At 38.1% G+C, this 23,973-nt stretch overlaps 1 protein-coding gene across 1 annotated transcript in view; it reads left to right on the top strand.

Moving 5' to 3' along the window:
- Positions 1–23,973, top strand: part of UBE2N (ubiquitin-conjugating enzyme E2N) — a 34,533-nt gene that overhangs the window by 8,970 nt on the left and 1,590 nt on the right.

Here is a 23,973-nt window from a genome sequence, read left to right as displayed (position 1 = left end):
AGAGGGTTAAGTGGTTGGTGGAGCTGTGAGATGAGTGAACCTAGGAGTTCATGTGGGATGGAATGTGCCAGAGCTTATCTGCTGGTAGATAATAACTGTCAGCGTTTGTAATTTTATGTTTTATCATTTGGACAAATTGACGTGGAAAGACATGTTCATCACAGAATCTAAGTGCTTAGCTTTCTTGGTTTTCATCAGAAGTCTTCTTATTGTAGTTTAATTAGAGACTTTTGCACAAGTGAGTCTCCATTTAGTAATAGTTTCATTTAAGATGGAATAACTTTGATCTGGAGTAGTATATTCCTTTTTTTTTAAAGATTTTATTTATTCATGAGAGACACAGAGAGGCAGAGACATAGGCAGAGGGAGAAGCAGGTTTCCTGCAGGGAGCCCGGTGTGGGACTCGATCCCAGGGTCCTGGGGATCACGCCCTGAGTGGGAGCCAGAATCTCAATTGCTGAAGCCATCCAGGTGTCCCTGGAGTGGTATATTCCCTCCTGGATCCTTTGATTTGGGGAAGTTTGGCGTTCAGGTGAGAAGAAACTAAGGAGCAGCTATTCCTTTCTTTCCTGCTGTTTCTTACCAGCAAAATATGTTTGAGGTATCGCTGCATCAGAGTATAATCTCTCTAATGTTAATTTATTTTTATTTATTTTTATTTTTTTATTTATTTATGATACTCACAGAGAGAGAGAGAGAGAGAGAGAGAGGCAGAGACACAGGCAGAGGGAGAAGCAGGCTCCATGCACCGGGAGCCCGACGTGGGATTCGATCCCAGGGCTCCAGGATCTAGCCCTGCCCCAAAGGCAGAGGCTCAACCACTGAGCCACCCAGGTGTCCCTATAATCTGAGTGCTTAGTTCATGTTTGTGCGACAGAATTATCTGGGGTATTCATATACATTTGACATACAGCAGCCCAGGTTTTTTAAATTATATTTTAAGATCTCCAGATGATTTTTATGTGCATCTTGCAGAAACAATGGCCTTGTATGCTCAGCTTCAATGCAAAGATGGTTAGAATGTGGGAGACACAAGTAAAATCACATAGCCGTAACCTTCTCATATGTAGAAAGCAAAGATGTCGATGGGAATACCAACACCTGACAGTCCATGGTGGGGAAACCATCAAGATTGTTTTAAGGTAGATTTTTAGAGGGGTGACTTTGGAGCTGAATTTTGAAGGCTAAGTAGAAAAGTGAGGTGGGGGGTAAAATGTCATTCCAGGTTAGACACATCAAACTCCAGGAAGAGATAAGTGAGCAGTGCCATAGCTGTAACATGAATCAGCACTTCTTTGCTTGGACCACAGACCCTTTAAATGCAGTCTTAATTTGAAAAACTTTTCTTCTTCAGAAGTGTAGTTTATGAATGTGTCTTCATTATAAAAATTCAGTAAATATACCAAGTGTGTTATACGCTATAATCAAGTAATGTGGATGATTTTTTCCCCTTCATTTTCTTTTTTTTTTTTTTTTTTTTTAAGATTTTATTTATTTATGAGACAGAGAAGCAGAGACACAGGCAGAGAAGGCAGCAGGCTCCAGGCAGGGAGCCTGATGTGGGACTCGATCTCGGGACCCCAGATCACACCCTGAGCCAAAGGCAGATGCTCAACCAATGAGCCACCCAGGTGTCCCCCCCTTCACTTTCTTTTGCTATTTCTGTCTTCAATTCATAGATAAAATAGCTAAAATCTTAACTGAATATGAAGTAAAACATAAATCCTTCATTTATTTTTTTTGAAATATAACTCATATACCACAAAATTAATCCATTTAAAAAGTACAATTCAGTGGTTTTGATTATTCACAAAGTTGTATAACCATTACCACTAATTTCAGAACATTTTCATCACCCCGAAAAGAAACTATGCCATTAGCACTGCTGTACCCCCCAAGTTCCTCAACCCCTGAGAACTGCTTAACTTTCTGGTTTTGTCTATTTTGGACTTTTCATATAAATGGAATCATATAATACAGGGCTTTTTGTATCTGGCTTCTTTCAATTAGCATGTCTTCCAAGGTTCACATTATAGCATGTATTAATACTTTATTCCCTTTTAAAGTTTTTAGCTGAAGTTTTCTGAGTAAGTAACTTAAGAAATGACAATGGTGAATGAAACAAAGCTGTAGTTTTATTAGATAATCTATCAGTTATTCAAAATTAAGTCACATTTGAAACCTGCATTGCTTTAGAACATTTAAGAAATATTCTTAAGCCTTGTGAGCCATTATTTTTTAAAAAATTTGTGGTAGTAAATCTTTATCTTTGAAGATTAGGCTTGATTGCTGGACACTGAGAAAATTAAGCAAATGCTGATGAATAATGGTTTAAGGATCTGCACTAACTTTTATTCTTATCACAAGGACTAAGAAACTTTGTGGCCTTGGCCAAATCATTTACTTTCCCTGGTCCTCAATTATTTCAATTTTCTATGTTAAAAATATATTTTTTAAGAGTTTATTTATTTGAGGGAGAGAGCACAGGCAGGGGGAGCAGCAGGCAGAAGGAGAAGCAGGTTCCCTGCCAAGCAGGGAGCTCAGTGTAGGGCTTGATCCCAGGACCATGGCATCAAGACCCGAGCGAAAACAGGTGCTTAACTGACTGAGCCATCCAGGTGCCCCTCTAATTCCTATTTTAAAACTTAATTATATGATTCCTTTGGGCAAAATTTAAAACAGTGAGGAAAAGCCAGGATCGATGTAATCCCAGAACTTTCTCTTTTGGCGTTTAAACTGGCCCTTATGCAACAACCCCCTGACCTCCCCCCACCAAAGCACAAACGCTGAGTAGTTAGCAGTATTCTGAAATAAATGTATAGTTTTCCATTATAACTAATATGCAGACCTGTATCCTATCAGCTTTGATAGTTTTAAAGCTATTACATGTTTATGTTCTCCTGGGGTTCTGACCTTGGACCTTTTCATTATATATTCTGAAGATTTATTTACTTACCTGGCTTCAGTCCACATTGATCAGTGATTTCCAAACTCTAGTGCTGAATTTCAGATCTCCAAATGCCTACTTTTTATCTCCACTTAGATATCTTGCAGATATTTTTAAAATCAACCTTTTTTTTTTCCATGGGATGTATTCATTTTGCCGTCTCCTCTCATGTGTGTCAGCACTTTTAGTATTTCTTCTTTTTATTATATCAACATTAACCCAGTTGCCTGAGACTTACTCCTCCTTTTCCCTCCCCTTGCTTCTCTTCCACATTCAGTTTGCTAGTAAGTGCCCCCCCCCCCCCCCCCCCCCCCCCGTTGATTCCAGTTGTCTTTGTATGTGGGCCCTTATTCATCCTCTCCTGATTGTTTTTGCAGTAATCTCAGAACTCATCTCTCTGTCTTCACTTGTTGCCCACCCATCTCCTTCTGTTTTCCATGCCATCACATTATTAAACATTGATATGATCACACGGCTTTCCATTGTATATAGGGTAAAGTTCAAACTTTTATTTATTTTTATTTATTTATTTTTTTCAAACTTTTTTTTAAAGATTTTATTTGTTTATTCATTCATGAGAGACACAGAGGCAGAGACATAGGCAGAGGGAGGAGAAGCAGGCTCCCATGCAAGAGCCCGATGTGGGACTCGATCCCAGAACTCTGGGATCACGTCCTGAGCCGATGGCAGACGCTCAACCACTGAGCCACCCAGGCGTCCCTAAAGCTCAAACTTTTTAACTTGGCTTATAAGCTGGCCTTTTTATTGGCATCTTCTTCCTGTCTCCCCTTGTTTATATTACTTCTGATAGGGATACTGCTTACTAGCCAAAATGGTGTATTTTCCAACTTCTGATTTATGCCATGTTTGCAGGGAAGCATCCCTCATCAAATGTGACTGCCCAGCGTTCTGTATTGGTTGGGTTTGTTTCCTTTACTCTCCTGGGAAAACCTTGAGCGTTAATACTGTTTTACGTTCTTAATAACAAGTAGGTTGTGGGGCAGCCTGAGTGGCTCGGCGGTTTGGCGCCACCTTCGGCCCAGGGCATGATCCTAGAGACCCTGGATCGAATCCCACATCGGGCTCCCTACATGGGGCCTGCTTCTCCCTCTGCCTGTGTCTCTGTTGAATAAATAAATAAAATAAAAAAAAAAACCAAGTAGGTTGTGGCTTAAAATTAGAAATACTGTATTGTTATTTTTACAGGTTCTGTGAAAAGAAAATCAGGGATAAAATTTAGGTCATTTGCTTTATTTTCTGGGATCTTGTTAAGGCACTCTGGGAAACAAATGTTGGTTCTATTGTTGAGTCATTAATTATAGTGAAAAAGAAGCTTAATTTTTTTTTTGACAAATACAAACATATATTTAGGGTGTACAACATGATATTTTGATATGTGTATGCCTTTTGAAATGATTACCACAAACTTGTATCTGTTACTTCCCTTTTTCTTTTTTGTTGCAATGCATTATTAACTGTCACATGTGATACATTAGGTCTACAGCACTTATTTTATAACTGAAAGATTTTACTTTTTGATGAGCATCGTCCCTTTACCTCCACCTTTCAACCCCTATGGTAACCACTGTTTTTTGTTTGTTTTTAAGGATTCCACACATAAGTGAGATCATCATGCATATTTGTCTGTGTTTGGCTTATTTAGCAAAATTTCCTTGTCGCAAATGGAAGGATTTCCTTATTTTTTAAAGCTGATTTCCTTATTTTTTAATTTGCTCTTTGTAACCATTGGAAAAAAAATAAAATATTTGGCACTGCCTGGGTCAAAGTTTTGAGCACCATATATACTTTTTAAAAAGTCTATAGACCCTTGCTCTGATGGTTCACACACATAAATACTAGCTTTTATTATTTTCTACTGCTTCATTGATAATGGATTAGCCATGACAAGGCCGTAAAACAAAGGTGTTGGAAAATTCAGTTGCTGCCCCCCATCATGGTAGGGATTACTTTAGCAGATTTTCCTGTAGTAGGATGCAGCTGGGCTTGACAACCAAGAACCCAGTCCTAGTTGGTGAGCAGGCTTTTGTTCCCTATGCCCTACAGGTGTGTATTAAAAAAATCAGCTATTTAGGCCTGCCGTCAATGAAAAAATGAAGGTAAAATTAGGATATATTCCCATTTACGAGTAATCAAGTTATAGCAGGTTTAATATTCTTTACTCCAAAGTGCTCCTTTATTTCTTGAGTTGAATCATCAAGCCAATTTTGGTTATGATTTATGATGTTAATTTATTAAACATTACAAGTATTAGTATGTTTAATATCTCCTTTGTTCTTTATGCTCGTTATAGATCGTTCCCTCTGTTGTTTATGGCAGACTGAAAAAAATACTTAATTCTTTCTGATTGGTATATATCAGCCACTTCATTTTGCCATTAACTGGCATATGTAGTCAGAAAATGATTTAATTTAAATATTTTGTTTTAGTAAAAAGAAAGCAAATGTATGGCTGGAGCAGGAGCCGGAGGGAGAGGGTAGAAACACAATAACATTTAAGAAAAAGGAAGAAAGAAGGTTGTATTTTTTAAGACTCCAAACAAGCTGCATTCCAAGTCCAAAGATTCACTTTAAAATTATAAAACTGTGGGCATCTGGGTGGTGCAGTCTGTTAAGTGTCTGACTCTTGGTTTCAGCTCAGGTCATGATTTCGGGGTCATGAGATTGAGCCCCGCATTGTTTCTGTGCTGAGTGGTCAAAGTTTTTCTATTCCTCCCTCTGCCCCTCCATGCCTCTCTCGTTAATAACAAAATCTTTTTAAAAAATAAAAAAATTATAAAATTGTGGATGTTTCATACTGTTCTCTTTTATATCATAAAGCCATAGCTTCTTTTGGAAAACAAATATCTTGAAAAAGTGTGATTGATTGCAAAGTACAGAAATGTTGCCCAATTCCTTCAATATTAAGAGTCTTGTTCTTATCACTATTGAAAAAGCTTTATGATGGAAGTGAGAGAGATGGGGAAGGGATATTTATATCCTCTGGCAAGGAGATTGCAGGGATTGTCCCTTTCCTTAATCTTGTTTTCTGTAGGTTACCTTTTTCTTTTTTTTTTTTTATAAACATTTTTTTTTTAATTTTTATTTATTTATGATAGTCACAGAGAGAGAGAGAGAGAGGCAGAGACACAGGCAGAGGGAGAAGCAGGCTCCATGCATCGGGAGCCCGACATGGGATTCGATCCCGGGTCTCCAGGATCGTGCCCTGGGCCAAAGGCAGGCGCCAAACCGCTGCGCCACCCAGGGATCCCAGGTTACCTTTTTCTTTAGATTCATTTGACTCCCATATATGTGAAAGTGTTGCCTCAAAGTATTATGTAAGCTGTGTGCAAAATTGCTGTACCCTAAGTCTTCTGTCAGGAGTACTGGAGAAGTGTGGTTGGGGAGAATTTGGTTGTTTGGCAGTTGGAAGTCTCAGAAATCTTTCCAGATTTTGAAATTCTGTTTGGGTCATTCACACTTGGGTCTGGCTTACTTTGAGTATATTATCAGATGGTTCTCTGGAGAGCATCTAGCTGTAGTCTGCTACTTTGAAAAGTGAAGAAGGGTAGATCTTGGTATATTGGTCCTAATGTCTATGAAACTTAATATTGATATCGGTAAAACCACTTTTTTAAAAAATTGAAGTATATTTGACAAATAGTATAACAGTAGTCTCAGGTGTCACAGCATAGTTGAATTGGTCAAGTTTATACCTTATGCTGTGCTCACAAGTGTAGCTAGAGCTAGCATCTGTAACCAGGCATTGCTATTTATATAGTACCATTGACTATATTCTATGCTGTACCTTTATTCCCATGACTTATGTAAGTGGAGGCCTGTATCCCTCATTCCTCTTCACCCATTTTGCTCATCCCTTCTGGCAACCAGCAGTTTATTCTCTGTATTATCTGTCTGTTTCTGCTTTTTGTTTTTGTTTTTGTTTTAATTTCACATGAATGAAATTATATGGTATTCGTTTTTCTCAGTCTGACTTACTTTAATTAACATTATACCCTCTAGGTCCACCCATGTTGTCTCAGATGGCAAGATCTCATCCTTTTTTTTGTAGCTGAGTAATATTCCATGACATATACACACAAACACACACTGCATCTTCTTTGTCCATTCATCTATTGATGGATACTTGGGTTGCTTTCATATCTTGGCTGTTGTATAAATGCTGCAGTAAACATAGGGATGCATATATTTTTTTTTGAATTAGTGCTTTTGAGTAAACCACTCTTTGAATCCTGATTTTGATTATTTAATTTTAGTTATGGCACAATTCAAGTGGCTGGGTTCCCAGACATCTAGGGACCTGAGATGCTTGCCAGCTCTCTGGCATTTCCTTAACTGGCATAACTGCCTTCTACTTCCCAACTGTCCTTTTATCCTTTGCAGAGTGGAGGGCAAGGAGGGTTGGGGTAGTAGTCCTAGGTGGTGTGCATGCAGCTGGGCTTATCCTTACTGTGGCAGTTCTATGAACATGTGGGAGCTGTCATGTACATAAAGTTGTTAACTTGGGTGCTGAAAGGGTGAAGTGAGCTTTAAAGTATTGTGGAGGTAGACTAGGAAGCAGCTACCCCTTCCAAGTTTGGGAAGAAGACAGAGAAAAGATTGAAATTATTAAAATTGAGGAATTTGGGATGCAGAACCCCAACTGGGATGCAGACCTCCAAAGAGGGTCCCACCCTTCTGAGGGACATGAGGATTACACTGGTCCTCTCAGTGTGGGCTGAACTGCAAATTGAATGAACGTGCTGCAAGGAGGTTGGATGGGGCTCTCACAGGCACCCCAGATAGACGAGAAACCTGGAAGAGGCAAGTTTCCTCTTGTAGTTCCTCTTTAGCACCTCTCATCTGCAGTTTAATACTGAGTCCCTGGCAAAGCACAAATGTGGTTTGCAGAATCCCACTCCAGAATCACAAAGTGTAGGATAGGTGAGAGACAGTTACTTTACGTCTGACACAGAGAAATTTCCCAGTGTAGAGGTTTTAGCTAGAAAGCTGCCTGACCTTCTGGGCCAGCTGAAGATGGACAAGGAAGAGCAGAAACCCCTAGAGATATGACAGTATTTGGCTTGAATTAGGGATTTTGAGATTTTTAGAAAATGTTTTTGTTTTGATTAAGCTTAGGGTAAGGGGGCCTCTGCTGCAACTCCCCTCCCACATACGCACCGTTGGTCAGATTTTTTTTTTTTTTTTTTTTTTGAGTAAGCAATGTATGCCATTGAGAAATGCCTTTGTTCCACATCAGTTGAATCTTTCCCCCTCTTTTTTTGGACCAACCTTCAGATCTCAGGACAGACCAGAATTATATGCGTTCAAGCTAGGATGTTAGAGAAGAAAAGTAGGGAGAGAAAATACCAGAGGGGACAAACAGGCAAATGGTACCTCAGGAGTGTACCCTTGCCCCATCCTGGGTGACTGCATCAGCTCTGAGGACACTTCTTTGTATACTATTAGAACAAATTAAGAAACATTTTCTGTTTTTAGCTCAGATATGCTACTTGTAGTTGTAACTCTGTCATTCACCTGATGTGAATGTATAAGATGGAAAGCACTGCTGGAGGCTGAGGATTCCAAGTTCCAGCTGTCAATTATAAAAGAACCCTTGACTGCAGTGTGCTTCTTTCTAGCCCACATTCTGCCACTTGTGTACGTTTCTGGAGGTGGTTCTGAGGCTTAAATGAAACAACATGTGTGAACATCCAGGTTAGTTTTAAGGATTAATTCGGGTGTCATCCCTACACCTTGGAATTCTAACTAAATTTATCTAGCTTTCTAATTAATTGGCTTCTGAAAATTCAGTGTCCTGCCCAAGGTTTGGCCATTTTTCAAGGTCTTGAGGTTTTCTTTTGTCTGTGGTTCTGGGATTGTGTATATGCTTTGTAACCCAAACACACAGTTCAGCCCTTTCAACAGTTTCTGTAAAGAGTGCACTATGTAGTTGCAAGTGTTCTTCAAGTTGACTAATTTTTATTGGTGAGTTAGGAGTTTAGCATCCAGTGGTCATAAGCCATCTCATTGGCTCTTGGTGTTTTTCCTCTACGTTCTTTCCTCCTGCATTGCTCCACTGCTCAAATTCTCAAATGCCTGGTCAGTGTAGCTCTTGCCTCTAAATATCAACAAATGCTCAGGTGAATAGGAGCCCTGTCTACCCAAATTAAGACCCACTTCTTGCCCTCAATAAGCTCAAGACCTACACTACACTTTTTTTTCCTTTTAAATAAACTTTATTAAGGCGTAATTTACATATAAGTAATGCATCCATTTTAAGTATACCATTTAAGTTTTCACAACAGCTATGAAACCACCATCTCGTTAAGATTTGGAATATTCCACCCCAGCACAACACTTAACCAAGAGATTGTACTGTTTTGAAGTGTGTGTTTTCACTTATGTAGAAGGATATTTTTCTTTGGTGTTACATACTACCTTTACAACATCTTTTTCCCATCAGCTTTGGTGTGATCATTATTTCCAGAGCTGTGGTTTTGAACACATTCACAGTTTTTCCTTGGGATAAATTCCAAGACATGAAATTTTAAAGGTTAGGTTAGCTTCTAATCCCACCAGCCATGTATATGAGAGTCAGTTTTCTCCATAACAGTAAGTATAAATAGCATTTTCTTAAATCTTTGTCTATTCTGAGTTTTTTTTTTTTTTAAGATTTTATTTATTTATTCATGAGAGACAGAGGCAGAGACAGAGGCAGAGAGAGAAGCAGGCTCCAAGCAGGGAGCCCAATGTGGGCTTGATCTTGGGACTCCAGGATCACGCCCTGAGCCAAAGGCAGATGCTCAACTGCTGAGCCACCCAGGCATCTGTATTCTGAGTTTTAAGGGTTGTCTTGGTAATGAGACATTGTCACTTTCAAAATATGGTTACTTACAATGCTTATTCAATTTCCTTGAGTGATTTTATTTAAAATAAATAAATTTTAGTAAATAGTACTTGGACATGTCACAAAATTCAACAAAAGGATACTCAGCTGAAGTGTCTCCCACCTCATCTAATTGCTTTCCTCAAGAAAACCACTATTGGACCATTTAAATCTGTTATTTTGTAATTTTTGTTTGAGATTTTGTTATTTTTGTTTAGGTGCAGTTTTACATAATATATTAGTTCACACTGCTAGCAAGCCCCTAAGTTCAGCATTCATATTATGTTGTTGCAAGACTCTGGTTGTCCCACATGAAGTGGGTGAATGTGACCCAGGACTATTGTATACGGATCCTCTATCATATGTCTGCCTTAGTATGTAAATTTGTGCTTATTTCAGTTACATTAAAATCTGAGTTGTCTGGGTCATTTTCTTCTCTGGGTCAGTGGCACAGGACAAAATAGTCCTCTGAAATCACAGAAGAGTATTTGCTAAGTAGTTTATATACTTCTACTGGATCTCTTAAGATAAGACTTTCGAACCAGATTGATACTGTGTGAAATATTAAAATCTCTAATCTCGTTTTCATGAGCAATTTCATTTCAAAATCTTCCAAAAACCTTGAGGTAGAAGACTGAATCTTTAATATGTCAACTAGTTATTATCAAATGATCATTATTAAACTTGAGAAAAATGATTATTAGATTATTGAGGCTACCGGGGCAAAAGCCCGATACTCTGGTGCTTAGTGTTGGCCCTTTAAGTGAACAACTTGTAACGAAAATAGCAAGGGCAAAGTTTTTGAGCAAAAGTGTGAAATAGTTCATGAAGATTGGGCTTAAAACTTTAAAAAAATCCTTTTTTTTCTGCATATTCCCACCATTTATGGCCACTGTCTGGCTCTTTCAAGCCCTGGGCCTATGCTTTTTGGAAGTTCTTGAATTCCCCTTTACCTTCTCAGTGTTTTTCTTTCCTCTCTGGGGTTTCTTTGAGTAGTAAGTAAGTAGTTAGATCTGTTTGTTCGTTCAGCTGGTGTAGAATGTGAGGCACTTTGTGGTACTCAGTATTGAGGCTGCAAACCTACACCCTGGCCTTGACCTATAGGGACTGATGTAGCTGGGGAGTCAGACAGTATGGGGGAAAAGTGTGTAAGAGATAGCTTTCTGCAGAAGGTCACGACCCCTACTGCCCAACAATACTGCTTTTTTAGTCAGTAGCATTGTCAGTTGCTTACCTCTCAAGAAACAGTTGACTTTTCAAAATGGTAGAAGTGCTGCTTTGTGGGCAAAATAATGCTCAGTGTCTTAAATGCCTTAGATCTACTTAATTTTGAAGAAGGGCAAAAGGAATTTGGGAATGGGGAGCTGTTTGGGTTGTGTGCGTGGAGGAGCACAGAATGTGGGGAAATTTTTCTGGGCCTGACTTGTAGCTGTGCTAAGTACTAGCTTATACAGACCATTTGATCTCTACATCTTCCTTTTTCTGTTTAATACACTAATCTAGCTCTAAGGTGGTTGGGAGGGTTAGAGTGCAGAGAAGAGAGCCTGCCATAATACACTGAGACTTATAATATTATTACTGTTTTCTGATTTTGCAAAGATGCTGGCTCACTATAAATCTGGAAAGAATAAATATCATCATCTCAGTGTGGGTACACTTGTGTTCGTCAATTATGTGTCAATAAATGAATAACACAAAATGAATAACCTTTATGGGGCATGGATTTTTTTACAGCACAATGAATGCCCATTTAGCACCAGTGGGTAGGAAAATGGGATATTTGAGGTAAATAATCTGATTTTATTGGAATTACTCTTTTGATTTCCTTAGAATTACCACATAATCCATTTTCCATGAGTTTGACAATGATGTTGATTTGTATAGCTGCTAAACTGAAGTTTTATTCTTTAATCCAAAGTACTTGGAATTTTGCACTGCACAATTTCAGGGGGTGCCATTCATACAGACTGTGATGTGAATGGGCCCCACTTGGAGTGGTGCATTATGGCAGCCTTGCTGAAAGATGCTTATTTTGGGGGAGACAAAATTGCTTCCTAATTTATCTCATAGTTAGTATGCAGTGTGTGAAAAAATAATTTTTTCTTGTGGTTTGGATTTTGGACAAAATTGTGTCAGTGGCACAATTGGATTGAGAATGCAAATCTGGGGATCCGTGGGTGGCGCAGCGGTTTAGCGCCTGCCTTTGGCCCAGGGCGCGATCCTGGAGACCCGGAATCAAATCCCACGTCGGGCTCCTGGTGCATGGAGCCTGCTTCTCCCTCTGCCTGTGTCTCTGCCTCTCTCTCTCTCTCTCTCTCTGTGTGACTATCACAAATAAATAAAAAAATTTAAAAAAATGCAGATCTGGACCAACTATAACTTGTTTTTGTTTGCATCACTGAAATTTCAGCTGCTCTGCTTCCGTCCATCTTACCTATTAATACAAGCATAGGCCTTTCCTATGAGTGGAAACCTCAGGCATTTAGCATTTAAATTTTGTTGTGATTACCACATTTGAAACCTGAAGTAACTATAATCAAGGATTGAGTAGGTAATATATGGTAGTTGTACAAGTGTAGCCATTAGCTTGTAGGCCAATAAAAGTGACTATGCCACATAGTTTGCAATGAATGTTGATTAATTTACCTGTAAAACAACCAGGAGAGTGGGGTGCACTGGCACAGTAGATTAAAAAGAATGTAAAAGTATTAAAACTGCTTTTAAGAGCTGTTGTCTTTATCAGAATAAATATAAACATACTAAAATGTTAACTAGATTTTAGTTATTAGGAGTATAGCTACTTAAGTCGATATTCTATTTTTCTTTAATGAGCAGGTGGGAAAAATTTGGGGAAAACAGGTGGTACCATTAGCAACAAATTTTTTCTTTAGATACTGAACATTGGAGTAGATGCTGGGGATATAGTCCATAATACTTCTTCCCTTCAACAGGGAGGGAGGAATAGTGAACAGTAATAACAAAGTTAAAAGAGCATTATAGGGGTGCCTGGGTGGCACAGTTGGTTAAGCACCTGACTATTGGTTTCTTTTTTTTTTTTTTTTTTAAAGACTTTATTTATTCATGAGAGACAGAGAGAAAGAGGCAGAGACACAGGCAGAGGGAGAAGGATGCTCCATGCAGGGATCCCGATGTGGGACTCGATCCTGGGACTCCAGGATCACATCCTGGGCCAAAGGCAGGTGCCAAACCGCTGAGCCACCCAGGGATCTCCCCACTCCCCCCACTTTTTAAAGATTTTATTTATTTATTCATGAGAGACAGAGACCGACTCTTGGTTTCAACTCAGGTTGTGATCTTGGGGTCTTGAGATTCAGCCCCATGTTAGGCATGGATGGAGTCTACTTGGGACCTCTCTCCCTCTGCCCCCTCCCCCCTGCTCTATCTCAATTTTTTTTTTAAGAAAAGAATTATAAAAGGGGACCTTCTAGTAGAAGGGAGCATATAACAGTAAGATTTAACCCATTCCAATAATAAAATGTTCAGTCAATTTAGTGCTAGAGAGAACCTTTGAAATATTCAAGGGACTAAATTTTAAGATTAGGTAGGTTAAATGAGTGTGTATGGTTGTATAACAAATTGATACAGTTAGAATTGGGATTAGAGATGTTTTAGCTCCAAGTTTTTTCCCTGGTAGGTATATCAGGCCATATATTTGAAGTTAGTTCTCTTAATGTGAAATCAATTTCCTCTTTAAAGACTGTTCAACTATATAGAAGTTCTTTGATAAAGGGGTTAGCCAACTTTGATGTTCTCCTTTGACCTCATTTTATCCCAAAGAGATATTTAGCTTCTTAACCTCTTCATCTCCCCAACTCCTAGTCTGTTAACTCTTACTTTTTCTTCACTTTCTTCTTTATCTAGTTTAGCCTTTGTATTTTTAGCAAGCAATGGAGGTCAACTTTGGCTAGTTTAAGTAGAAATAGTATTTATTGAGTTATTAGATACCTCACATAATCTTCAGGGGTGCCAAAGACATTAGGCTCAGAATCACATCATGGTGGAGACGAGATGCTGTGTACTAGAACCTCTCCCGTGGTAGTCTGGAGGTAACTATTGCTATTATCTCCATAATGGATCTTCTGTATTTTAGCTTTGATGTATATACAGGTTTTGATTTAGCCTAGGTCTCACATGCTCAGTAGAAAGTTAGGAAATTTTCTAAGACTAAAGCTTCTGTTGAGGGAGGCATTATTCCCCAACAAGGCTGTCTGCCTGTCAGGTAGTATAAAGGAATGACGAACATCCACTATGAACCTCATTTTTCTTATGCTGCTAGGCATAATCCTGTGTGACTGTAGATAACTTTTTCTATTTTCTAACAATTACTTCAAACCTTGACATTCTTAAGCTCCGAATTCCAACATTACACTAAGGAGAGAGAGGGAAGATATGAATGAATGAGGAAACTTTACTATTGCTTAATAGTAGGCAAATGTGTAGACAGATGGCTGAAATTACACATATCAAGGCCTTAAAATGGATTATCAACTTCACCTAGTTGAAATTTTATGAAAGAAACCTACAGTCTAGATTAATTCTAACTTAAATGCTGTTTTAAGTACAAGTTCAGTGGTTTTTGCTAATGCATCACTCATAATTTTAGTTTTCATTATACAGAAACAGGCATTTTAAAAAATTGCCTATTTTCATTCAATATGAATACAGAAGACCTTTCCTCCCCCACCTACTAAATTGTATATTTCCCAGAATTTAAGATACGCAAGTTTTTAAAAAGCTTTTTGATGAATTTGTTAATGGTACTTTAAGGACCTTGTAACAGCAGGCAATCTCAATGAAGTGTTACTGTAAGCTAGATTGTCTCTCTCTCTCTCTCTCTTTTTTTTTTTTAAGATTTTATTTATTTATTCGTGAGAGACAGAGAGAGGCAGGGACACAGGCAGAGAGAGAAGCAGGCTCCCAGCAGGGAGCCCAATGTGGGATTTGATCCTGGGACTCCAGGATCACACCCTGGGCTGAAGGCTCAACCACTGAGCCAGTTGGGCGTCCCTAGATTGTCTCTTTATTCAGAGTTCTAAGACATCATTCCTAAGTCACAGAATTCATTAAGTCAGAAGGATGGGAAAAAAAAAAAAAAAAAAAAAAAAGGACGGTTGGTTATGTTATTCAGATCATTAAAGGAATATTTTAAATTTTTGAGCCAGTGCTAGAGAAAGTCCAGGCAGTGGAGTGTTTATATTGTCTATGAAATCAGAAGCCAAGGAAAAAATGGAGATGTTCACTTTCATGAATCTACAAATTACAGTGCTGGGTATTCAAAGGATATTTTTACCATCAAGAATTTCATGAATGTTTTATGATGGAGTATTTTTCATTGTCTTTACTGTGATACCGATATTTAGAAATCTTTCAAAAAACAGGAAAAAGATGGAGATGTAAAGTTATCTTTCCAGAAAACTTTTAAAATGTCTTTAGAATAACCAAGAACATAATGTGCTCCCAGTCTATTCCTGTTGTTCATGTAATTAGTATCCCTAATCACACCTGTACCTTCTTTAAAAACCTTGACATAAAAAAAAAACAAAACCCAAAAAACAAACCTTGACATATACCCCATTCGAAAATGCATCTTTCAAAAACTGGCTTTTATGTCTATTTTATACCCACAGTGAAATAAATTCTTAGGAGACAAAGGTGTACTGTATTTTATTCTTCCTGTGAATTAGTTGACATGACAATGTCATGTACAAAATAAACAATTGTTAGTAAATTCATATTTCACAGTCAGCATTTCAGAGCATAGTGGTTTCATGTAATATCAGAAATAGACACAGTAGCTTACCATATAATAGGTAATTCCAGGTCAAAATGGCATATACCAATTTTTCTGTCAAGCAAAGCATAGTTTTTTCTACTTCATTTATGTGGCTAAGACTGTATTCTTCTTCAATTGCCAGTCCCAAAGGATGAAAAGAAAAAAAGTGATATTGTGGCTTAAATTACCTCTTTAATGAAGCACTTCTTCATGATTATGAAGGACTGAAAAGAGAACTTCCTTAACTTCTGTGCTATTTACAGTCCTGCCAAACATTTGAGATGTACTGTTCATATTGTTAATTGTCTTTGTAGATAACATTGAAATTAAGAAATCAGGCTTTGAAGCCAAACTGAGTCCAGTTACCTGGATTTCAATCTTGGCTCTGCCACTTGCTAGCTTTGGTTATAAGTGGTCACTCTGAGTTTCTCATTTCCCTCATTTGTAAAACGGGTATGAAGATTAAGTGAGTTAATAATACATGTAGAGTCACTGTTTGGCACAGTTATTTTTTGATTTTTTACTGATTCTCTGCATATCTGAGCTCAGTGCTTGAGAATTGCAGAGTTCCTGCCCTTATGGAATTTAAGAGTAGTGTGGGGGTGGGGTTGGGGGCACAGACTATAGTACAACCTGATGTGTTTGGTGGAACTGAAGAATCGGGGGGGCGGGTGGTAGACAAGGAATTCAGCCTAATGGTTTTCCTTGTTGGTGGCACGCTTTGTTATTAGTACGATTTTCAGATTTTTGTCTGTTGTCAGTGATTGGAATAATTTTAAATGCTGTTCCTGGGTGGAAGTTACCCACTAACACAGTTAAGTATAGTAATGCATATCAGCTCTGTGTGGTGCCTAAGCATGGATACATTTATTCTTTGAACAAGCATGTGTTTAGCACTTGATCACCACTATATGCTAGCTGGAGTTTGCATCTTCAAATAGTTATTGTCCTAGCTGTATTGAGTAGTGGTAATGCCCAGGAAACTGTGGAAGTATAGGGGAGATGCTTCCAGACTAATTCAGACCTGAGAAACAAGTTGATTGAATATACTTAGCTTTTCAGAAGTCCTTCTGGCTTCCAAGTTTCTTTTTCTTTTCACTGAACTTAGTGGAAGTACTGATTTGGTCTTGGGTTGAGAGGAAAAAAAACAGATTTCTAGCCCAGGTCATTCTACTCCATCTCTTGGATGTTATTACTCAAAGTGGAATACAGAGTACAGTTGACCCTAAGAGAACACGCCTTTGAACTGCATGGATACACTTACACGAGTCCACTTGTACGTGGATTTTTTTTTGTTTTTGATAAATTCAGTACAGTAGTATTAAATGTACTTTCTCTTCCTTATGATTTTTTTAAAACATGTTCTTTAGCTTACTTTATTGTAAGAATACGGTATATAATACAAATAAAAAATGTGTTAATTGCCTTATAGGTAAGGCTTCTGGTCAGCAGTAGGCTATTAGTAAGTAAGTTTTGGGGGGGGGGGGATCAAAAGTTATGCTTAGATTTTCAACTGTGCAGGGTGTTGGTGCCCCTACCTCCTGTGTTGTTCATGGGTCAGCTGTACTTTCTTGCTGCTTGTCAGTCCAACTAGAAATAAAGCTTTTCATTAAAGGGATACCTTGGTCTAAAATCTTAAGATTTATTAGTCCCCCACACCTTTTTTAAAGATTTCATTTATTTATTCATGAGGGAGACAGAGACATAGGCAGAGGAAGAAGCAGGCTCCATGCAGGGAGCCCAACTTGGGACTTGATCCCAGGACTCCAGGATCACGCCCTGAGCCGAAGGCAGAGAGGCTCAACTGCTGAGCCACCCAGGCGTCCCAGGGTTTATTAATCCTTGGTACCTAAGTGTTTGAAACAGCTTCTTCCATTTTTCCTTCTTTTCAGATAAGGACATTGTGAGGTTTATGTGTGTGGCAGTAGAGGGAGAAAAAGAAGAAGGTGGAGGATATGCCTTGAATTGTTATTCTCATCTGACTTTAGGATAAACATTTAAAAAAATTTAGTGAATTAGGGTAAGATAATTTATGAGCCATTTGCAAAGGAAAAGGGGTTGAAATAAGTGATGTCTTTTGTCCACTAGGGGGTAGTGTGGACTGTAAAAAAATTAAAATGATTCTTAAAGGATTAACCCTTATTTCTTCATATAGTTGCCTTGTTTTAAGTAATTTCTGTCTGTACTATGTTTTTTTTGAAATTGCTACAAATCATTATTTTCAGACATAATCTTGTGACGGGAACAAACAGTAGCACCCACATTCCTGTTATTAGTGATTCAGATGTTGTAACATTACTGTTTGTATAGAATTTTTTGAGGGGAAAAAGGTGATACTTTTAAGTTTCTCTACCAGATTTTACTATAGGAAACAAATTATTTTAATAATCTGTGAGTAACAGTATAACAGGATTGTGTTTCACTGTCCTATATGGTAGCTACTAGCCCCAGGTGGCTATTGAGCAGTTGAGGTGTGGCTAGTTTAAATTGATACATTATAAGTATAAATTACTGGATTTTGAAGATTTTGGATGAAAAAAGATTATGAAGTATTAATTTCTATATTGATTACATGTTGAAATGATGCTATTGAAATTGATACATTATAACTATAAATTACTGGATTTTGAAGATTTTGGATAAAAAAAGATGAAATATTAATTTCTATATTGATTACATGTTGAAATGATGCTATTTGAATATATTAAATAAAATATTTTAACTATTTACTTTTTAATGTGACTAGCAGAAAATTTAATATATTTGCAGCTCATATTTCTGTTGGGCAGCACTGCTGTAGAGAAACATTCATCACCCATTTTTATCAAATGCTGTACACACCTCTATCTGAACTTCTGATTTTGTAAGGATGTGGTGTAGTGGGGAAATTAAGCACAGTTTTGTCTCTGTTTCTAATCCCAGCCAGAATAAATACAGTCAGTTCTGTTATAATGAGATCTATGTGTTCCTAAAATTCATTGTGTTAACCAGAATTGTGCAGTAAAAATCACATGGCTCATGGATAAAATGATAGGGACATAACACTCAAAAAACGGTAAAAATTTTTTTTTGAATGCCCACTTACTGTAGATGATGAAGTTGTAGATGACCTTAAGTAGTTTACAATCGAAAACTTGGCTTTTGCTGTATCGCTAATCCCCAAAAAGGAGCCTCTGTTTGTTAATATTTTAGAACTGCTTGTAGATGTAGTTAAGAGAGATTGGAGTAGACATGGAGTAAGCATCTCTCAGTTTGATAAGACTGATTGTGATAACAAAATTGATAGTGTTTTCAAGTATGGTCAGATGGCTCTTGGGTGAGATGATCTAAAAGATCCACAATTAACATTATTAGTAATACATTGCATTTTTGTGTTTCAGAGAATACACTTAACTGCTTAACTGTGCCACCTAGGTGCTGCCAGAGAATATTCTAAATGGGGAAAATCCTAATTGCTGTAGATATATGTTGGAAGTATATATAGAAAGTTACTAATTGAAAAAAAAAAAGTTACTAACTGGATCAACTTTTCTCATATTGCCTCTCTCTTTCTTAGAAGGGGGGAGGGGCCGGGGGGGGGAGCCTAGACTCTCAAGCAGATTCCCTGCTGAGTGTGGAGCCCCCACCTGGGGCTAGATCTCAGGACCCTGAGATCATGACTTTACTTGAGCCCAAATCAAGATGCTCAACTAACTGAGCCACCCCGGTGCCCCTGCCACTCCACTCTGTAAGAATACTATTTATTATCTAAAATTTTACTGTTCATAATTCAGTCATTGCCTTAAAAAATGTATAATAAAACTTAGATTGCTTAATAGTGACCATAAGTTGTTATTGAACTTTAAAATGGGACAAGACCTAGTTAATGGAATTTAGTCGACAGTCAAAGGCTACAGTTTACTGTGGTATAATCCTGGAATTTGCTCTTCAAGTCCCAGTAGATCTATTGATGAGTAGGTCAATTTGATGTTATTTAATTCCTTTTAAAAGTATTTAAACAAGTAGGATCATAATGCAACAAACGGTTATTCTGTTTTTTTTTTTAAACAAACTGCTATTTAATCTTAAAGTTTGTTATTGTGCTTTGTTCTTACATTCTTTTTGAGTTGGTTGTATGTGGCTGCTACCTTCTTATGTGATCTTATTTGTTAAGTCTTTATAGTATCTCTTTTGATCTTCAAAGCAACTCTGCATGAGAGGTAATCTTAATTATGATATAGATAAGTCAGCTGAGGCTCAGAGCAGTGTAAATTATTTGCTCAAAGTAATGGTTAAGTTAGCAATGCAGTAGGAATTTGAACCCGTAACTTCTAGACTTGATGAAACCCCACTGTACTTCGCTGTTTTTCTACCAGAGGATAATACAAAACTAGAAGGTGTTTCATACTTAACCATGTGTGAGTAATAGCAGGAAGGATTTTATTTCCTATCCACTTTTGCCTTTTTCGGGAAAAAAATTGACTTCAGCTTCTGTGGATGAGACTTGTTCCATTTGGTTTGGTTTTTATTCATTTTTCCTCCCGTGATTTAGGCTGTGGGTTTGTTTGGGAAGTCAGTGCCATGTAGTCAAATAATGATGCATCTGTTTATTATATCAAAATCCATGAGAACTTGAGAACATATGAAAACTATTTCAAAAGGTTTTCCACACCTAAAAGCTTATTCTAGAATGTGTTCTGATTAGATCTTACAATTGATTAGGCCATGTGATATGTTTAAGATACACAATTTTTAGAAAGACTCTTATTTTGAGGGGGAACTGAAGATGAGGAAGGAATGCTAAATCTGACAAATCTGACAATGTGTTCTAAGTGATTTTGAGGCTATTTTGGGATCTGATCTTGGAAACCCTTCTGGCAGCTTTTTATAGTTTTGTATAGAGCTGCTACTACTTTGTGTAACCAGGGAGTGGGGTTTTGGGGTTCCTAGACCCCAGCCTTTTTTTCCCCAGTCTCCCTCCTAATGGATTTCTAAAAATATTAAGTCCTGGGGCAAAACAATAGGAGGATGGAGATGAGGAGAGGTCAGAATTCAAGGAATTGTACCATCCAGTTTTTTTTTTTCTTATTCTTTTATTCTTATTGTTCATCCTTAATATTTTTATTATCTTTATTTTTTTGCTAAAAGTGAAGGCCAGCTGTTTTTTTTTCTAATTCCATGTTGAAGGACTTCCCACAGTGAGAGGCTTCATTACTGCCTCTTGAGATTTTTTTTTTTAAAGACTTTATTTACTTGAGAGAGGGAGAGAGCAAGAGAATATGAGGGTGGGGAGGGAGGCAGAGGGAGAGGGCAAAGCAGATTCCCCACTGAGCAGGGAACCCAATGCCGGGTGTGAACCCTGGACCCTGGGATCATGACCTGAGCTAAAGGCAGATGCTTAAGTGATTGAGCCACCCAGGCGCCCCTCCTCTTGAGATTTTTAATGCTCTGAAAATGTGTTACTTTGAACCCAAAGAATATTTAGCTGAAAGTAGTTTACAGCAGCTCAGTTTCTCATTTTCCCTTGCATTGCCATGATTAAACCAAAGCAAAAAGAAAAAAAAAACTGGCCTCTAATTAAAGTACTGAAGATATTTCTTTAAATGGCTATGGGTTTAACACAGTTTGGGAAAGGGTTTAATTTTTTATCTGCATCTTATGATTATTTCAGTATATAACAGGGAAATCTCTTTTAGTATGTGCCCTGTACACTGTAGAATGAAATGGTGTATAAGGTGTATGTTTTTTCTTAAGTGAAGGCAGTGTAAATACAATATTCTTATTCATTGTTTTTCATATCTAAAACTTTAGATATAGCAGTGTTCTAAAACTTCGACTGCACATGCCTATTCATAGAAGTATATTACTAATATATAAAATTACACATGGTATTGTCAGTTTCTTTTATTGTATGTTAACTATTTTGGGCTAAAAATAAGTTTATAAATAGAAATTAGATTATTTCTTCCCATGCCTGAATGGATCCTTTTGTCTTCCTCCTGTGATGTGCACATCCTGCTTTGAATAACACTGCTTTAATGTTAAAGATGCGATTCTGATAGTTTATTACTTGTTTGTAACATCAAATAGATTCATAATTCAGCAAGTATTTATTGAACATCTGTGGTGCCGGGCAGGGTTCCAAATGCTGAGGATATAGCAGTAAATAAAACAGTTACAAATCTCCTTTTATGGCACTTCCATTCTGAACAAAATAAGTGAGATATGTAATATGTTTGTAGCGCTATGGAGATAAAGTTGGGGAACAGGAATAGGGACAGTGTGGGATAGGGTGGAATGGGCTTTTGTTTCCATTATGGAGGCCTTGCAGAGAAAACACATTTGAATGAAGATCTTAGGAGTTCTGAGGGGGCAAACCAGATAGAAATTTCAGGGGGAAAAAAGCAAGAGCAAAGCCTTTGAGGGAGGAGTATGCCTGGCAGGTTGGAAAATTACAAAGCAGCTAATCTGGCTAGAGCAAAGTGCCACGATGGGAGTAGGTTGGGGGAAATATAGCTAAAGATGTGATAAAAGTAGCTAGAGTGAGGGAATCATATAAAGCCTTTTCTTGGGGGGCCATTATAAGGACTTTGAAAGGTCCGTGAAACACAGACCTAAGGGGGAGGGGGGCTAGGGAATGAGGTCAGAAGCAGGAAGAACAAAAGTGAGGCTACTGCAGTATGCCAGCTGAGAGCTGATGGTGGCTTGGATGAGAAGTGGAGCCGCAGGGGGTAAGAAGGCAGTCCAACAGATTTTGAAATTCAAGCCAACAAAATATGCCGATCAGGTTAGATGTGGTGGGATATGAAGGAAAAGATTTGATCAGTTGGAAGGATGGATTTATGGTTAACTGATATGAAGAAGGCTTTGAAGGAAGAACAAGTTGAGGGTGAGGAAAGTCATGCTAAGTTTGGGATGCTTATTAGACGCTCAAGAGGAGCTGTTGAACAGGTCATTATGGATAGAAGAGGCATGATCCAGGGGTAAGATCTGTGCTGGATATGAATTTGGGGAGATGGTCATATACAGGGTGCATTTAATATTTAGATTCATTGGACAATATGGGATCACTATGAAGCATATAGATAGAGAGGCCCTAGGACAGAGCCCTGGTGCACTTCAGTGTTGGGGAGTCAGGGAGGAACCAGCAAGGAGTTTGCAGCCAGACAAGTAGGAAGAGTCAGGAGACAGGAGAGCTTGGCTACAGGAAGCTGGGTGATGTTTTGCAAGGAGGAGGGCAGACCAACTGGGTAAGATGTTACATTTAGGTCAAATAAGATGAAGATTAAGCATTGACTATTTGATTTAACTGTGTGGGAATCACTTGTGACCTCAACAGGCAGGTTAATGGCTATACCCGGATTGGAGAGTTGTGTTCAAGATAGGGGAGGACAAATATTGGAGACAAGCAAATAGAGGTAACTTTTAAAGAGCAGCAAAGCATTGGAGCTTTTGTTGGTGGAGGGTGGGGGAAGAGTAAGGTCAAGATTATTTTTTGCTTTTATGGGGAGAAATTAAAGCAAGTTAGTAGAGTTTGGGGAAAGATCCAGTGAAGAAGGGGAACTGATGACTCAGGAGAGAAAAGATGCTTGAATAGGTGAGAAGAAGATAAGATCCAGTGTTTTGGAGGAGAGATCAGTCTTAGCCAAGAGTGACAACCATTTCATCCACAGGACGACAGGCAAAGCACATGGGCACACCGTTGAAGGTGGGTATACAGGTGCTACAGTGGGAAATTTAAGGAAGTGTCTGTTTTCTTGTGAAATAGAAAGCAGAGTCATCAGCCAAAAGTGAAGGTGAGGATAGAGATACTGGAGGTTTGAAGAGAGAAAGGAGAAAGATTGAAAAGAGAACTAATGGTTGTTGGGAAGCAGATAAGGGTCCAGGTTGTATATATTTCTCTAGCCCTGTTTAGGTGCCCAGGCAATTGGCCCCCCTACATTCTCTCTTCTGTTTTTCAGAGGAAAGATTTTCAGTAACTTTTTAGAACTAATTTTACTTTTTAAAAATAATTAAAATATTTCATTTTTAAGTAATCGTCACACCCAACATGGAGCTCGAATTCATAACCCCAAGACCAAGAATTTCATGCTCTGCTGACTGAGCCAGCTACGTGCCCCTAATTTTATTTTTTAAACAGCTTGGTTTTGGTAGTTCCAGATATGTTATTTTCTTTTTTTCTCTTCTCTCTCTCTCGTCTCCTCCTTACCACTCTTCTTCACTTCTCTTAGTATAAAATCGGTTTCATTAGTCTAATTTTTATTATCAACATATTTTCAGACGTTTGTAGCTGCAGTGTATATGTCATCAGTATTCACTTGCAGTTGCATTCAGGTGACTGGGATTATTTAAGTAGCCTTTTCTTTGA

The sequence above is a fragment of the Canis lupus genome, chromosome 15 (assembly GCF_011100685.1).
Source record: "Canis lupus familiaris isolate Mischka breed German Shepherd chromosome 15, alternate assembly UU_Cfam_GSD_1.0, whole genome shotgun sequence".
Taxonomy (NCBI): Eukaryota; Metazoa; Chordata; class Mammalia; order Carnivora; family Canidae; genus Canis; species Canis lupus.
The sequence above is the reverse complement of the archived record's forward strand: the minus strand, read 5'-3'. Positions and strand labels throughout refer to the sequence as shown.